This window comes from Antechinus flavipes, chromosome 1, assembly GCF_016432865.1.
Source record: "Antechinus flavipes isolate AdamAnt ecotype Samford, QLD, Australia chromosome 1, AdamAnt_v2, whole genome shotgun sequence".
Lineage (NCBI taxonomy): Eukaryota > Metazoa > Chordata > Mammalia > Dasyuromorphia > Dasyuridae > Antechinus > Antechinus flavipes.
Genome location: NC_067398.1, coordinates 124,144,638 through 124,163,001, shown reverse-complemented (window position 1 = coordinate 124,163,001; position 18,364 = coordinate 124,144,638). Strand labels below are relative to the sequence as shown.

Genomic DNA, 18,364 nt, shown 5'->3' with positions numbered 1-18,364 from the left:
AACGTAAATACACACACACTCCTACACTTAGACATAGATATCTCTCCTATCCCAGCTGAACGTTTGCTTTCATTCTGCTCCTAACTTGCCTTGCTATTACTTAACCTCCTCCCACCCATGGATCCTTCTTTTGTCTTCTTCCCTCACTTTTTGCTTCCCTCTCCATCCATCTCTCCCCCTTTATTTCTTTACAGATTTTGGAGGGTGCTTTACTTTTAATTATATATACATATAACATATTCCCAGTATGAGTAGATTTTCAGAACTACAAGCCCTCTTCCCCTCTCTAATGCCTCTGTAGCTATTCTTCCTCTGTACCTCATTTGTATGGCAAAATTACTATTTGTTAGGATTCTTACAAAGTGACAAGTCAGTTGTCCAATTTTAGCATCATGCTTAACAGTTCTCTCATTCAGAGTTCATACCTTTCACACCTTTAAGAGTTCACACATTAGTGGTCAAGATTCACAAATCAGGAACCCACAATCCCACTCTCTTAGAAGAGGAGTCAACCTTTGAGTTCACACCTCTAAAAGAGCATATAAAAAGATGAGCCTCAGTCAGGAGTCAGTTTGGGAGATTGAGAGCCAGAAGTTCAGTTGAAGAGATTGAAAAGCCAGAGACTGCAATTGGGCAGAACTGAGGATTTGGAAGAAGAGAGGCTGAAGCTGGCAAAGGCAAAGGACTAGCAACAAGAGCACTCAGAACCAAGGAAAGCTAACTGGGCTATTTTGGAAGAGACAATAAAGGATTTGGATTTTAACTCCCTGGATGCATTTGGGATGATTATTACTCTGAACTGAAACTAAGGCTGCTCCCAGAAGCCCCCCAAGAAACGTGCTCCCAGAGAATGATTATATTTTAAAGAAGAGAAGAACATCACAACTATTTTAGCTTAACTTTGCTCCAGCCTTTCTTTTGAGCTGTCATAATGTTAATGTCGATTTTAAACATATTCTATAAATTTCCCATATTTAAAAAGCATATTGTCCATGTTGAATTCCTTGAAATTTATCTTTGATATTGGCTTTTATATGTTAGATTTTCTTTTAAGTTAGGGTTTGGTTGATAGAAATTCCTGAAAATCTTCCAATTCATTGAATGTCCATTTTTTTTCTCCTTCATTATAGATAATTTTGTTGGATATGATATTTTGAGCCACAGACTTAGTTCTTTTGATTATTGGTAAATATAATTCCAGGACCTGTGGTCTTTTATTTCAGCTGCTGCTAATCCTGTTCAATTCTAATTGTCATTCCAGCATATTTGAATTTTTTCCTTTGTTTCATGCAAAATTTTCTCTTTGATTTAGGGATTTCCAATGATCTTGTTGTGGTAGTGATTACTGGATTTTTTCTATTTCTACTTTCCCCTCATGTTCTAGGACGATTTTTTTTTTTTTTTGGATTATTTCTTGCATTATTAAATCAAGTCTTTTATTTGGTCACACCTTTCTGGAAGTTCAATTAGTCTTACATTTTTTCTTCTTGATCTGTTCTCCAAATATTTTTTTTTTATGTTTCATATTCTGTTCTATTTTTTCATTCTTTAAAATCTGTTTTGTTATTTCTTGGTCTCTCATAGCTTAACTAGCTTCCCATTTCTCAATTTATTATTATTATTATTATTATAGCTTTTTATTGACAAAACATATGTATGGGTAATTTTTATTATTTTTAAATTTTTTTCCATTTCCCATTTTTTTAATGTCAACCATTTATTTGGAAAGTTCAGATTATACAATTTTAACTTCTTTTTGGATCTCCTCCTCATTATTCTGTCCTGTAATTTATATAATTTATAACTGAAGTTGATCTTTGATCATTCAATTTTTCTTTTTTTTCCTTTTTTTTAAATAACTTTTTATTGACAGATGCATGGGTAATTTTTCAACAATGACCCTTGCAAAAACTTCTGTTCTACTTCTTCCTTCCTTCCTCCCCTAGATAGCAGGTAGTCCCACACATGTTAAATATGTTAAAGTATATGTTAAATACAATATATGTATACATATTTATACAGTTATCTTGTTGCACAAGAAAAATCAGATTTAAAAAGAAGATAAAAATAACCTGGGAAGAAAAACAAAAATGCAAGCAAACAATAACAGAAAGAATGCAAATGCTATGTTGTGGTCCACACTCATTTTCTAGTGTTCTCTTGCTGGGTGTAGCTGGTTCTGTTCATTATTTATCAATTGGAACTGATTTGGATCCTTTCATTGTTGAAGAGAGCCATTTCCATCAGAATTGATTCTCATATAGTATTGTTGATAAAGTGTATACCCATTTCTCAATTCTAATTTTTAAAGAGTTATTTTCATCTTTGAGACTTTGTGTCCTTTTCTAGTTGATTAACTTTTTTTTCCATAATCTTTTTGTTTTTCTCATATTTTTTAAAAGTTTTTCCTCAATGTCTCTCATTTGATTTTTAAATTCTGAGTTCTATAAATTCTCTCTGAGCAGGGAGCCATTTCACACTTTTGGGGGTAGAAACTTTTTTTTTTAACTTCAGTATCCTCCTCTGAAGATGAAGCCCAGTCCATCCAAATCCCATAGTAAGTTTCTATGGTTGGGGTTCTTTCTTCTTTGCCAGTTCATTTTTTTAAAAATAAGAGGTATTAGTGTATCTCTAATCTTGGGGTTAGAGGATAGTGTCTCTGGCTTCATTTCAGCTCTTCCTCTGACAAGGAACCCCAAACCAAGAGCTCCACTCTCCTGCAAATGTCTACAGCTAGCAGAGTTCCTGCCCTATTGCCTCTGCACTCACCAGGTTTTGGGTTTCTTATCACCTAAGGTTGCATCTCAGCAGCACTTGCACTTGCTTCATAAGGATTAATCTCTGGTCTTTTTTCAGATCTTCTCCAGTCTTTCTTCAGATCTTCTCTAGTTGTATCCGGAGGACCCATATTCTATTCCAAGTCTTCTTGGTTTTTCATTAGTCTGTGTTCATCCTGAGGCACAAATTTGTTCTATTTGTAAAGGAAATCAGGAGACCTTGAAATTCACCAACCTATTCCACCATCTTCCCAGAATCCTCCTCTAAAAGACTATTCTTTTGTCTTATAAAATTGAGAGATACCTGAAGTCAGTAAAGAGGCCCAGAGATTAAATTCACTAGATGTCAATACAGGGGAAAAAACAAAACAAAACAAAACAAAAACAAAAAACCTACTTTAAGTTTTATTTCTCTAAAAATAAAATTCACAAAACAAGAAAAAGGGAATATTGATGCAAAAATACCATAGACCAAAGTAGCTTAGTGGATAGAGCACCAGCCCTGAAGTCGGGAGGACTGAGTTTAAATCTGGTCTCAGACATTTAACACTTCCTAGCTGTGTGACCCTGGGCAAATTTAACACCGATTGCCTCAGCAAAAATAAATAAATAAATAAGTAGGGGGGGAAAAAGATACAACAACAGTAAGTGAAGCAGCCACATCTTAGCTCTCCCTCAAAGAGTCCCTTTGTCATAGGACATTTTGCTCTATCATGGCCAGCCAAGCTTTTCATAATTCTAATTATTCTTTGCTCTTCCTCTCATTGTTTGTCCTTTTCCATAGGGATACTTCTCTCGGTTTTCCATCTTGCTTAATCAAGTATGTGTTTGGTTTCCATTCTTTTGTTCCTTTAGAGGTGACATATCCAGATCTCTCACAACTGGCTTGGCAGTTGCCATTGCAGTAGACTTACAACATTCCCACAGGAAATTCTTTCTGGCTTATCTTTGTATCCCCAGTATCTCACAGCTTCATAAGCACTCACTGATGATTTGATTTATTGATTTGATTTTCAATAGCCAATATATATCCAGCACCTCTTATGCCCTAGATGTCACTTTTTCCATGAAGCTTTCTCTGATCTTCACTAGAAAGTCATTTGATAAATATTCATTAAGCACCTAATATGGGCCAGGCACTATGCTAAATGCTGGGGATACAAAGGCAAAATATAGTTCCTGCCTACAGGAAAGCTCACCATTTAAGCGGATGATATCTACCTTTACATACTACCTTTACATACTTCTTATAGCACTTCATCTACACATTTTCTTTGCCTCTAAAATTCTTGTGCACAGCATGAACTCTTTATTTAACCACAAACTCTCTGGGGAATGGAAGGCAAAGTGTTATCTTGTTTTTTATCTTAGTATTCTTCCATGGTGCTTTTACATAGATATTTTATTACCTGTAATTTTCTAGTTGTATAAAATTCTCAAATGAAGAGACTCCCTCTCCCAAGGCAGGTCCATATCTTCTTTATTATTTATAATCTTAGAAATTAGATCACTAAGAGGTTAAGATATTTATATGAGATCACATAGTCAGCGAATATAAGAATTTGAACTTGAATCCAGGCCTCCTTTACTACAAGGCTAACTTTTTGGTCACTTCACCATGCTATCTAACCTAAAGGGGACAGGGCAAAATAAGCTTGGAGCAATAAGTCACAGTTAGAGTATAGAGGGCTTTTAGAAAAGGCAGTAGGAAGTCACAAAAGACTTTGGACAGCAAGAGAAATAAGCTTATCAATGTGATCAAAGTAACATTGGAACGTATGGGATTCAGGTCAGAAAGTCAAAGAAAGGCTAGGACTAGAGGACCTTTTGGGGTCCCTTCCAACTTCTGAAATTTCATTATTTTGTGAAATATCCACAAATTTAGTGAAATAGTTACCATTCTCTTAAAATAATCAATTAATTAGGAGTTAGAATCTTCTGATTTGTAATAGTTGCATGGATGCGTGACTGTCTGACAGGTCTGAGCTTTTAAAGAGACAAGACATTGTCTACACTAAAAGAGGAAGTCAGCTCTCTACCTCAAAAGATGAGGGCAGCTAGGTGACACAATAGAGAGCATCCTGGGGCTGGAGTCAAAAAGACTCATCTTCCTAAATTCAAATATGGCCTCAGACACTTATTATCAATGTGACCCTGGAAAAATCATAACTCTGTTTGCCTCAGTTTCCTTATCTATAAAATCATCCAGAGAAAAAAATGGCAAATCACTTCAGAATGTCTGCCAAGAAAAGCCCCAGTAGGTCACAAAGAGTTGGACAAATTGAAAGAACTCAATAACCTCAACAAATCAGAAGGTAAAGAAAATATAGTGAAATGCCAATGAATAATAGCTCCTAAATTTGATGCAATTCACACCAGATACTGTAAAGATGGAACAATAAATTGTATGAGGCTGCTTCTCTGCAGAATAGAACAAGTCGCAAATGTCATGGATTTTCCTGGATATTGTATACACAGCCTGTGGTCTGCCATGGAGTACTACACTAATGTTTAACTTAGAACTCCTGCACTTCAGTCTATGATGAGGCATGGAAGCTGAAAAAGAACATTAGGGAATGTTCAAATATGTTATGTAATACATCACTTGTTAATTTTTGTGGTAAAGGATTTTATCATTTAGAATTTTTTCACCTGGAATTGGGCAAAGACACAATATGAATTCATTATCTGGAAACACAGAAAAGAATTCACCAACTGCTGATTTTGGATCATTTCTGCAATTTAATTTTAATCAAACTACAAGTATTCATTGAACACTTTTAGGTAAATAAAAACTTATGCTAGACACTGTATATAAGTCACTGCCCTCAAGAAGTTTACAGTCTAATTTGATGAGAAAATATTTGTACAGTTGACACAATTAGAGAACAATTAGCCAGCAACATGATAAAATGGAAACAAACAACTAGAATTCGGGAGTCCTAGCACTACACTCAACTTTGCAATAAACTAGCTATATGATAACTGTCATAGTCCAAAATAATCTGTTGTGTTAAAGGAAAGGGAGGTTGCTTCTCTGAGATTCATAATGCTTACCTGCAGCATACTTGAGAATACACACTTCTCCTTTTTCTGGAATCTTCTGTACCTGAAATCTTCCAAGATACTTCTATTCCCCATGTTCCTGAAGGAATAGAAAGACTTCTTGGGTCTAATGGGTTTTAATAGAAAGAATTAGGACCATATTCAAGCAAATCTGACTTCCCCATATCGGATATAACAGTCAGGGAGAGGTCAAGGAAGTAAGATGAGGATTACATTCTATACTTTAGCTTAAAAAGACCAAGGTCTCACACTGCATTTAGGGCCATCCCCAGTCATCCTGATCTCCATCTTGCCACTGGACTCAGATGGCTCTGAAGGCAAAAGTGAGGCAGGTGACCTTGCACAGCCCTCCCTCACTTAAATCCAATTCACTTAAACATCAAAGCATCACCTCCCTGATATCCTGGTCCTCTTTGAGAATTAAGTACAAACAACAACAACAGAATATGGGGAATGGACGTATGAAGAAAAATTACAGGTCTTAACGCCTTTGTACGAGTTAAAATGTGCCTTATAATATCTAATGATGTTATTATTCACTGATCTATCTGACTCCTTTAGAAAAACCACGTAAACTTCCAGAACTAGGGGTATGCTAGAGCCAGCTCATACACTAAATTTTCAACATGAACATTTATTTTTACCTCAGAAATTGGCAATAGTATTTGCCTGTATTGACTGTATTGTTTTATTGATTGTTTTTAAAGACTTAAAGAAGTAATGAAGAAAGCTTAATAACAAAGCTTAAGCTTAAAAGTAAGTCCTAGATACATTTCAAAAGAAAGGGGAAGTAGAATCACTGTCAAACATGTACCAGAGATCAAAACATACTATTTTCACTTTATTTTGCGTGTGTATATGTGTTTTCCTTTTGTTCAAATTCTTCTTTTACAATATAACTAATGTGGAATTATGTTTTACATGATTACACTTAATATAACCTAGATCAAATTGCTTACCATCTTGGGGAAAGATGAAGTAGTGAGAAATTTTGGAACACAAAATTTTACATGAAAAAATGAATGGTAAAATTATCTTTACATGTAATTGGAAGAAATAAAGTGCTATTTATAAGGAAAAATAAAAATAAATGTTTAAAATGTCTTTGCATGTCATTAGAAAAATAAACCAAAAAAATAAAATAAAATACTATTAATATTTTCCATCTCATCCCTGACTAGAATACCCTGTGATAGACACTTCACCTTTCATAAGTTTCCATTCCCTCATTTATGAAATAAACATGATGTATTAGCTGATTTTTTAGGTCCTTTACAGCTATTAAATATTGATTCGCTTGATCTTATATGTTAAATGTATAGTAAAAATACAATAGGAGTTTAAAGAAGGAAAAGAGTTATAAATTGAAGAACTTGAAGAAATAGAGGAGTCAGGGCTAACATTATCTCATGTGTATAAAGTTTAGATAGACAGAAGAGGAAGAGAAACAAAATTCATCCTACTATGAGGGAGTAACACTTGTTACCTTAAATAAGATCTCATTATTTCAATGACAACTTTCATTAAATGAAAATGTCAAACAAGGTTGAACCTTTGCTAGAAAATGTGAGACCTAAGATATAATTCACTCATATTAATGAAAAGCAAGGCAGGCTATGTCTAACTTACAAGCAGTGATAACTAATAATAAAACCAGATTTCATTTCAAATAAATGATGAGATAATTCTGGTTGTCACACTAAAAAAAAAAAAAAAAGTAAAAAATGCTTTAAGAAAGCTAGGTGATTCAGTAGATAGAGCTCTAGCCCTGGAGACAGGATAGTTTGAGTTCAAATATAGTTTTAGGCACTTACGAATTCTGTGATCCTGGGCAAGTATTTATTGAATTCATTAAGACCTCCAGGTCTCACACACTCTCATTCAGTATACTTTTAAAAAGGAAGAATCTGTTTCCTCCAGTCCCTATCCATGTCATACACTCCATTACAAACCAAAGCACTCAAATCAAAGTAAAGAAGAAGAATGAATGATCTGACCACATTTGGGGTTCATCCATCGAGTTCCTCAATAAGTTTTTCCAAAGTTTCAGTAAAATACAAAGTACATTCTTAAAGCCCCTTTCATTTTAAAACTGACGATTCTCGTAAGAGAAAATTTAATCCATGTGTTCATGATTCATTCAAGTACCAAAATGTTATTGTTTTGTAAAAGCCATTAATGTTCAAGAAGCTTTTTGACCCTTTGTAAAGATTTCCTCTCATAAAGGAGAAGCTGTGGATTTGTCCCATAAACCCAAGCATGGCCCCAAAAGTATGAAGTAATCCTTAACAGGGTTAACATAAGTTTTAAATGTGGGATAGAATATAAAATGAAGGAAGCTGACCTAAATAATCTCTAAGCCTATTCCAGCTCTATCATGTTATAATTCTAGAATTCCTTTCCTTTTACTCACAACTTACACACACACACACACACACACACACACACACAAACACACACACACACAAATACATGATGACCTGTAAGATATGTTGTATATCTTCAGTAGAACAAAATATTTACTCCTTTCCAATTTCATTCTTCAGGGTAGCATTTCCCAAAAACAAATGTATTTCAGACTAGTATATACCTAAATTCTCTATTAGAGCCACTCTGTGCTACTTACATTCAATCCAGTCCCTCAAGGGCTACATCAAGACCAAGTTGAAAAAATTCAGGAAAAAGAAGGGAACTATAAAAGTAGTAGCAATATTTAGAGAAAAGGAAAAGATAGTCTTTCAAATTAATAATTTTGAAGGAATAAGGACTCCTCATAGCCATCAATTGCCATGGACTGAAATTGGGAAGTACTGTTCTAGTGAGTAAATGATTTCTTATATTATTTTCAGCTGTACAATATATCCAGGGGACACAACACATATCTTGCCCAGTGACCTAGTTCATCTAGATCTCTAAAGATATGATCCTATAAACTCTCAAATTAACTGCTCTATTGAAATGACAATTCTGTACCACTCACTGAAGGCTTTTCATAGATGCATATAAATTATGTTTTACTTGTTTTCCAATATAGTCAGTTGAGTTAGCATTAGGACTTTCATTTATTTGTATCCCCAACATATATCCCCAACACAAAAGTGAACATTTATTGTTAATTATGATTTTAATAATACCTATCACAGGATATTGAACTTAATCTAGACATCTAAAATCTGCATATTGAATTAAATATAGTTGTATTACTACAACAGGAAAGCTTACTTGTCAGATACAGGGCTTCAATAAATAAAACTCTCCTATTCTCTGGAAAAAGAATAAAAAGTAAAGATCCCAACTATGACTAACATCATTACTTTGAGAAATGTAAAACAATTATTACAACAAAGAGGCCAGAATATCCCAGAAAACTATAATAGCAAGGAAACATTAGATCTCCTTGATAAGTGATACAACTAATAAGTTTAGTGTACAGGCTCAAATGAGAAGAGTTGCATTAAGTGAATGATATTACTAGTACTATCAATCACATTTAAAAAAATTATGGCAGGAAAAAAAAATAGAGCAGTGATGTCACACTCAAATAGAAAGAGGGTGCCTACACTGCCCATAAGAATCCCTATCAGCTACATATTGACCCAGAAAACCACATATTAACATTATGCAAATTTTATTCTATTTTTATTTATTTTGTTAAATATTTCTCAATTATATTTTAATCTGATTCATGAGAGAACTCAAGTTACTCTCTTACCCTCTCCACCTTTGACAGTTCTAGTGTAGTGATTAGGGTGCTGGACTGAGAATCAGTGATCTGTGTTCAAATCTTGCCTAAGATATTTACTAGTTGTGTTGCATTGAAGAAATTGTTTAACCTGTTTCAGACTCTGTTTCCTCTCTAAAATAAGGAATAATATTAACTCCTATTTCACAGGGTTGTAGTGAGAATCAGGTAGCATAATATTTATCAATGACTTTATAAACTTTAAATCATTAGAGAAATGTTATCAATGATGAGAAGGTGGGCAAAAAAAGAGGAAAAGGAGAAAGAGGAGGAAAAAGAGGAAAATCAGTGGTAGAGTGGTAGAGAAAATAAGCCTATAAAAAACTTTGTGTGAGTATGAGCTAATTCCAAACATCTCAGGAGCATTTTTAGATAAAACTGGAAGGATGGAAAAAATATGTACAAAATATAATAGATTTCCTAGAATTTACATAAAAAATCATTTTCATTATCATTGATTTGTCACTGGACCTCAACTACCCTGGGACTTTTTCATTCGACTTACAATTTTGAAATATTACATATGTGTTACCTTTCTCATTAGAATGTGAGTCCCTTGAGAATCAGGATGATCTTCTCTATTTGTATCCTCAGCATTTAGCATAATATTCTGAATATAATAAGATTTAATAATTTTTCTCTTTATTAATTGTCTCATTATATATTTTAAAGGTAATTGAGCTAACCTCTATTGCTCCTTATGGTTACTTTCTTATCTCTATAAAATCTTTGTGATCAATATAGATAGATAGATAGATAGATAGAAATATATGTATATGCATACATGCATGAATGCACACATGCATATATTTATATACACATATGCTATATGTGTGTGTATATATGTATTGTCTCTTTGATGATGAAAAGGGAAAAGACAGTCTTGCACAATTGTCTACAGAAAACCACATCTTCAGTCATTTAACAGACAAACACTGGTAGAGAAAACAAGAGCCCACCATTTTTATTATTTGTTGCAAAAAGGAATTTGACTCAATATAGTGCAAAGCAAGCTTCAAGGTGTTTTTTTAAATAAGATTTCTCCCATGAATATGTTAAAATCATACATGATTCCTTGCTAGGCACAACTACAGAGCTCATTGTGTTCAACAATCCTCTGACTATCAGCTGTAAGTGAAGCATAAAATTGGAATATGCTCGCCAAAGGTGTTGGTCACTGTCATGGGGCTGTCCTGCATAGAGACCAGATGGAAGAAGAATTCCCCACAGAGAGTGATATTTTCCAGATGTCCTCACTTTCAGATAACATGGTGCTACCATCAAGCTGGAAGAGCATAGTACATAAAGTCCTGGAATTCAATAGGGCCACTTCGTCCAAACCATAGCTATACAAAATAAATTGACCTAGCATTCACAGAGGAGAAACCATGAAAATGAAGAATTTATATTATTAAGAAAGATAATATAGTTAGACAGGAAGCTTGTTGAGCTAATCCATCAATATAAATATTGACAATAAGCTGAGTACAGAACTGACTGGGAGAAATAGAGGAGAATGGATTGAATAGGGAAAATTTGAAACTTCATGGTTCTAAATGTTGTATCCTGACATCTTAAAATAAAAATCTTTAACACCAGCATTCTTCTAGTGATATTATATATCTATGAACCATAAAAGTCACAATATCCAATGAATCAACTTTGTAGTTTCCATTGTGGATTTAAGTGAGTTGCATTATGTTATCAAGACAATTTGCAAGTAAGAAGTGACATAAAAACCTTCATAAAGAAAATGCCTGATTGAGAAAAAAAAATCTGCTTATGTAAAAACATAGAAGATCAGATGGACGGCTTAAATGCTGCTCTGGTACCTATGAGATCTTAAAAATACCAGAGGAAAATCTTTTAGCATGTTGGATGTATCTCCTTGGGAGAATTTATAGAAGAATATAGATAAGAATCATATAGAATGAAAAGGCATAAGTAGGTTGTCCTAGAAAAAGGAGTACCCATATTGATGATAATATGAATCTTCATCATGGTAAAAGTATAATTTTTTCTAAAGTTCTTTGATGGAAGACTCATTGTAAATCTAAAATAGTATTTATAGTTTAATATACTTTTGCTCTGGCACATCTACAATTAGCATTTGCCTTGAAATGACTGAGTAGATCTACATAAATAACCTAAGGGTTGATAGTAGAAAATGGTATAGAAATCTTTAGGCATGGGTAGAAACTAGTTGCCAAAACAGCATGGAAAGTAGAAGAATGGTGGAGCCATCACAGTGATATCAAAAAAAGATTTGAAGGGAAGGATTTGAGAACACTTACAAGCAGAGTGAGTTGGAAGTACCAGGATTTTATTCATGTATAGTTGTAGAACAAGTCTGGAATTTAAGGAAGAAGATTTGGAAATCAACAGAAAAGAAATTGAATCAATAAGAGTAGCTTATTAATATATTCAATGACTTCAACAATGTAAATGGAAAGAACCACAATATTTATACAATTCTCTTGCTGCACAAGAAAAAATCAGATCAAAAAAGAAAGTAAATGAGTAAGAAAACAAAATGCAAGCGAACAACAACAAAAAGAGTGAGAATGTTATGTTGTGAGCCACATTCAGTTCCCACAGTCCTCTCTCTGGGTGTAGATGACTCTTCATCACAAGGTCATTGGAACTGGCATCAGTCATCTCATTTCTGGAAAGAGTCACGTTCATCAGAATTAATTATCTTATAATATTATTGTTGCTGTGTACAGTGATGTCCTGGTTCTGCTCATTTCACTCAGCATCAATTCATGTAAGTCTCTCCAGGCCTCTGAAATCATCCTGCTGGTAATTTCTTACAGAATAGTAATATTCCATAACATTTATATACCATAACTTATTCATCCATTCTCCAATTGATGGGCATCCATTCAGTTTCCAGTTTTTTGACACTATAAAAAGGGCTATCACAAACATTTTTGCACATGTGGGTCCCTTTCCTTCCTTTAAAGGAATTACTATTGATGGCAGACAAGAAAAGCCAGACATTTGTCCTACTGAGGAAATTGAAGCTCCCCATTCATTTTGCCTCAAGATCAAGTTAAACATTTTCCTTTTAGAGAAATAGCTTTTTCCTACCTCTTTTTTTTTCTCTACCCTCTTTCTCTTTTGTCCATGAATTACCTGATGTTTTATCAGGATTGCATAAATCGTGCTCAGAAAGCAAGTTGTAGTGGCAAGGGCATCACATCTGGAGTAAAAAGGACCTTAGTTTGGATTCTGTCTGTAACACTTACTAGCTCGGTAAGCCTGGACAGGTCACAACCTCTCTGAGTCTTGATTTCTTCACCAATGAAATGGGGATAACAAGAATACCCACCTCTCAAGGTTATGATGATCAAATGGGAGAACATATGTTAAGATCTTTGCCAACTTTAAAGTGCTATGTCACTTTATACAACATTAGCTATTATTATTTTTAACATCATTAAAAATTACTTTTGACTTTACTGTCATGTTTCCATCTAGAATGAATTATTGACTGATTGATTATAAAGAACACAAAAGAACAGAAAACTTGAGCAAAACTAATAAATATATTAAAAAGTCTGACATTTCATTCCATATATACCTTTAATCCACAACTTTAATCCCTCACCTCTGCAAAGGACAGTGGAGATAGATAATGGGGGGGGGGGGAGGGAGAGGGAGGTGATAAGCTCTTTTTCATAGCTCCTCTTCAAGATCAAGGTTGGTCATTGTTATATCTCATTAATTTGTTTGCTTATTATGGTTCTTTCCATTTACATTGTTGAAGTCATTGGGTATATTAACAAGCTACTCTTATTGATTCAATTATCACCTCTTTTCTGTTGATTTCCAAATCTTCTTCCTTAAATTCCAGACTTGTTCTACAACTATACATGTATAACCCTGGTACTTCCAACTCACTCTGCTTGTAAGTGTTCTCAAACCCTTCCTTTCAAATCTTTTTTTGATGTCACTGTTTCTCTTGATGGCTCCACCATTCTTCTAGTTTCTATGCTATTTTGGCAACTAGCTTCTACCCATGCCTAAAGATTTCTATACCATTTTCTACCATCAACCCTTAGGTTATTTATGTAGATCTACTCAGTCATTTCAAGGCAAATGCTAATTGTAGATGTGCCAGAGCAAAAGTATATTAAACTATAAATACTATTTTAGATTTACAATGAGTCTTTCATCAAAGAACTTTAGAAAAATTATACTTTTACCATGATAAAGATTCATATTATCATCAATATGGGTACTCCTTTTTCTAGGACAACCTACTCATATTTCTACAATCCTCTCTCTGACTGTAGATGGCTCTCTTCATCACAAGATCATTGGAACTAGCTTGAATCATTATGCTATTGAAAAGAGCCACATCCATCAGAATTGATCATCATATAATCTTGCTGTTGCCATGTACAATGTTCTCTTGGTTCTGCTCATTTCACTTAGCATCAATTCATATAAGTCTCTTCAGGCTTTTCTGAAATCATCCTGCTGATCATTTCTTATGGAACAATAATATTCCATAACATTCATCTACCACAAAATGTTTAGCCATTTCCCAACTGATGGGAATCTATTCAGTTTCCAGTTTGTTGGCACTACAAAAAGGCTTCTTCCAATATTTTTGCACATGTGAGTCCTTTTCCCTTTTTTATGATCTCTTTACATCAGTTAGTGAATGTAATAAGACTTGAACCAATAATATCAATAGCTAACATTTGTATATTTGTTTTTTCAAAGTACTGTGCATTCTTACAACAATTACATGAATTAGATAATATAGGTTTTTAATTTATGATGAGAAAACTCATATTTAAGAAGTTAATTGGACCATATTTGACATAGAGAGTGTCAAAGGCAGGTTTCAAATTGATCTTTCCAAGGTCAGCACACATTTCCTTAGGCCATCCACCTAAAAAAAGTCAGGGCTCTCTATATAAAAGGGATCATTAAGAATTTTCATTCATAACATTCCATTTCCTAACTCTATGCCTTTACAAAGGTTACTTCCCAAACCAGGAATGCATTTTTTCATCTATACCTCAGAATTCCTAATATTCTTCAAAGTTAATTCCATCTATCTGAAGCCTTTCCTGATACTTTCAGCTGCCAGTGCTTCCTCTTCCCCTGCAAATACTTCAAATTGTGTATATATTCTATTTAAATATGTTTTCTCCCCTAATAGATAATAGATAATAAGCTCTCTGAGGGAAGGGACTGTTTAACTATTTTATCTTCACATTTAATCATTTAATTTCTGTTTGCCTCAGTTTCCTCAGTTTTAAAAAATTGATAATAATTGCACCTAACTCCCAAGATAGTTGTAAGGATCAAATGAGATAATAATTGCAAAGTGCTTAGCACAGGGTCTAGTACAGAATAGGTGCCATAAAAATGATGACTATTATTTTTTCTTTGTTTCTAGCACAGTACCTGTCACAAAATAGGAACTTAATAAGTTTTTTGTTAACTAATTGATTAGCAGAGCTATACTACATTTGAATTCTATGCACCTATGTTTGCCTATTGTGTAAGCAAGTTATATTTTGTTATCTTCTTTGCTTAACATAAAATAGTTTCTGTTGTATTCAAGGCAAACAAAATGGCCAGAAAAGTATGTTATTAGTATAATGACTTAGGATGAGGAGATGGAGAAGAAAAAATGCAATGACCATTACCAGAAGTAGAGTGAAAAAAGAACAGCGCTTTCACTAGGGTGAAGTGACCAAAGCTTTATCCCAAGAAGCTGAGCAACTTCAACCCTCAGAACAAATGAAAATAGCACTGTTCAGTGAGAATAAGGATTTAAAACCAGAAGTTTCCAGAAAGCTTCTTCCTTCCCACTCTTAGCCATTCACCCACAAGTTGTGACAGATGTATCTTAAATGAACTCCACCCTAACCCATCTTGTACTCATATCCCTCCAAAAGCTGCCCTGGGGTTTCTGCATCTGGCAATAGTGCTCCTAAGGTCTCTATCTCTCCCTCCTCCATGAGGTATTGTCATGCCAGGAAGCTTTGTGTCCCAAAGTCTGAAGCATCCCTCTGAGACCTTCCTCTGTCCCTCAACTCCTCTGTGCTTTCTCTGAATACTAAAATTGTTAGCTTCAGTTCAGAATCAGAGACTCCAAGATCTTGCTGGTGGTAGCAAAGTAGGAAACTATCAACCATTCAGTAGTTTTGCTGCCCACCACACAAAATGAACTGAATTCAGACTTTTCCAGGTCCTATTGTGGGACATTTCCCCCTTTTTTTTCTCTCTAGCCTACCCGAGGGCTAACAGCTTGCACAAACTTACAATCCCCACCTTGCCAACTACAAGACTTCTTTCCTGGGCAACAATAATCCACATTCCTTATTTATGGCCATTTTACAACAAATAGTGTGGACCTCAGGGCAGCTGCAAATGCAGGCTCAGCTGTAGATTTTTATTAAAATCTGGCAGTAGCTTTCCATTCCATCTGATTTTACTCTTTCTTCACTTTCCCACCCTTTCCCCCTTGACTTCTCTCTTAATTTTTTTGGAGCTAGACATTTACATGTCAACTTACCCTAAAAATTGGTGCCGATGTGTTAGAGCATTAGAGTCTAACAGTGGCCCTAGAGATGTCTCATAGATATGTGTGAGAGAAGAGGTTGCCCAAGTTCACTCTGCCAGCACTAATTATTCCATAATAACAGTTCATCTCCAGAGAGGGGTTGTGATGTTTGGGGGCTTGACTCAGTCACAACCAGAAACTCCTCCTGTGAACACTCCAACACCAGGTCAAAATCATTTTTCTATCCTTCGCTAGAAGGTGGTACAGATTTTCTGACTCAATAACAAAGTATTTGTAGAAATAATCATTGTTCTTTAATATTGAGGAAATCTTTGTATTTATTCTCAACCTATGGAAAGGATAATTAAATGGAAATGGAGAGGTACATGCGAACTAAGATACAGCACCATCAATGGGTGATTTTCTTTTGGTGTACCAGATACATAAGGAGCACAAATGTGCATCAAACATGGTATGAGATGCTGTGGGAAATAGGCAGAAAGTTGCAACCCAAGCTCTCCCTCAAGAAATTTGCATTCTGACTGGGAATATCAATTGTATAAACATCCAATAAGAACAGAGAATTTGAAGGTTGGGAGGAACCATAGAAATCTTCTATTCCAACCTCCTGACCTGTTGCAGAAATCCTAAATACAACCTTCCTAACATATGATCATCCACTCTCTACTTGAACACTTCTTCTACTTAGAGGAAACATATTTCCTTTGGCATCCTAGTCCATTATTGGAAAACTATAGTCACCTCTTCTTAACCGCACACACACACACACACACACACACACACACACACACACAAGCTGTTTAATTTGTATACTTAGTATACTTATAATTTGTACTTATATATGTGCATGGTTTTTTTTCTTTCTTTTTTTTTTTTTTTTGTCTTTTTGTGCCTAGTTTGCTTAGCACATAGTAAATGCCTAATAAATGCTTTTTAACTGATTCAGTGGAAAGCTCATTCTTTCAAATATTGATCCTAGTCCTATTCTCCAAAGCCAAGTAGGAAAGAAAAAAAAAATCCTATTGTATTATAAGAGCCCCTCAAATGTCTATAAGAATCTCTTAAGTCTTTTTTTTTTTAATTGTTCTCTTCTTTTGAGGCAGCTAGATGACCCAATGGATAAAACTCTGGACCTGGATTCAGGAAGATCATAGTTCTTCCTGACTGTGTGACCCTGGCCAAATCATTTAAATTCTGCTTGCCTTAGTGTCTACATCTATAAAATAAAAATGATAGGCATTTGATAAATACTCATTTTCTTCCATTAGGCTATGAAACAACAGAAAACAGAAGTATATGATAATGCAGTAAAAACAAGGTGTAAGTATCAAAGCAAGGCATATTTAGGCAGCATTTGACACTTTCCTGATTGCTATGAAGTGAATACTTGAGTTGGGAGATTTTTGAGGCATCAAGATTATTCAAAGGGATTTCTTCTTCAGAATAGTTTCAATGAGGGTTTCAGGGGAACAAGTTTAAGATATAGATAGATGGATAGATAGATAGATAGATAGATGGATGGATAGATGTACATTTACACATGTACAGATGTAGGTATTATTTATGTTTCTTGTTTCAGTCATTTCAGTTGTGTCCTATTTTTCATGAGCCATTTAGGGTTTTTGTGGCAAAGATATTGGAATGGTTTGTCATTTCCTTTTCCAGCTTATTTAACAAATGAGGAAACTGAGACAAATGGGGTTAAATGACTTGCCTAGGATCTCACAACTAGTGTCTGAAACCAATTTTGAATTCAGGAAGATGAATCTTCCTGACGTAAGACCTGGTACCATGTCCATTGAATCACCTAACTATCCTTTTCATATAGTACATTATTTGATCTTATTCTTATAACAATTCCAGGAAGTAAGGAGGGAGAGTAGTATTCTTCCTATTTATAGATGAAAAAGTGTAGACTGAAAGATACTCAATGACTTGCCCATGGTCACACAGATACCAAGTATCTGAGGCTAAATTTGAACTCAGATCTTTTTGACTCCAAGTATAGTATTCTGTCTAACTAGATAGAGCAGCCACCAAGCTGCCTTAACACATACATAGACCTACCTATAATACCTGCTATATATGTGCAATGTATAAACTACATGCATATATAGATATATTCAAATAGGTATGCATATATATATATATATATACTGCTATATTATGTGTAGGTGCATATAATGCATGCTCTAATGCCATAAATTATATAATATAATAAAT

General features: G+C 34.4%; 1 long non-coding RNA gene across 4 annotated transcripts in view; it reads right to left on the bottom strand.

The window, feature by feature from the left end:
* The window catches only part of LOC127556804 (uncharacterized), a 70,776-nt gene that overhangs the window by 33,433 nt on the left and 18,979 nt on the right, over positions 1-18,364 (bottom strand). For all 4 annotated transcript variants that reach the window (XR_007952514.1, XR_007952513.1, XR_007952510.1 and 1 more), the window contains exon 2: positions 5,835-5,922. This is a non-coding gene — a long non-coding RNA (uncharacterized LOC127556804). The remainder of the gene's footprint in view (positions 1-5,834; positions 5,923-18,364) is intronic.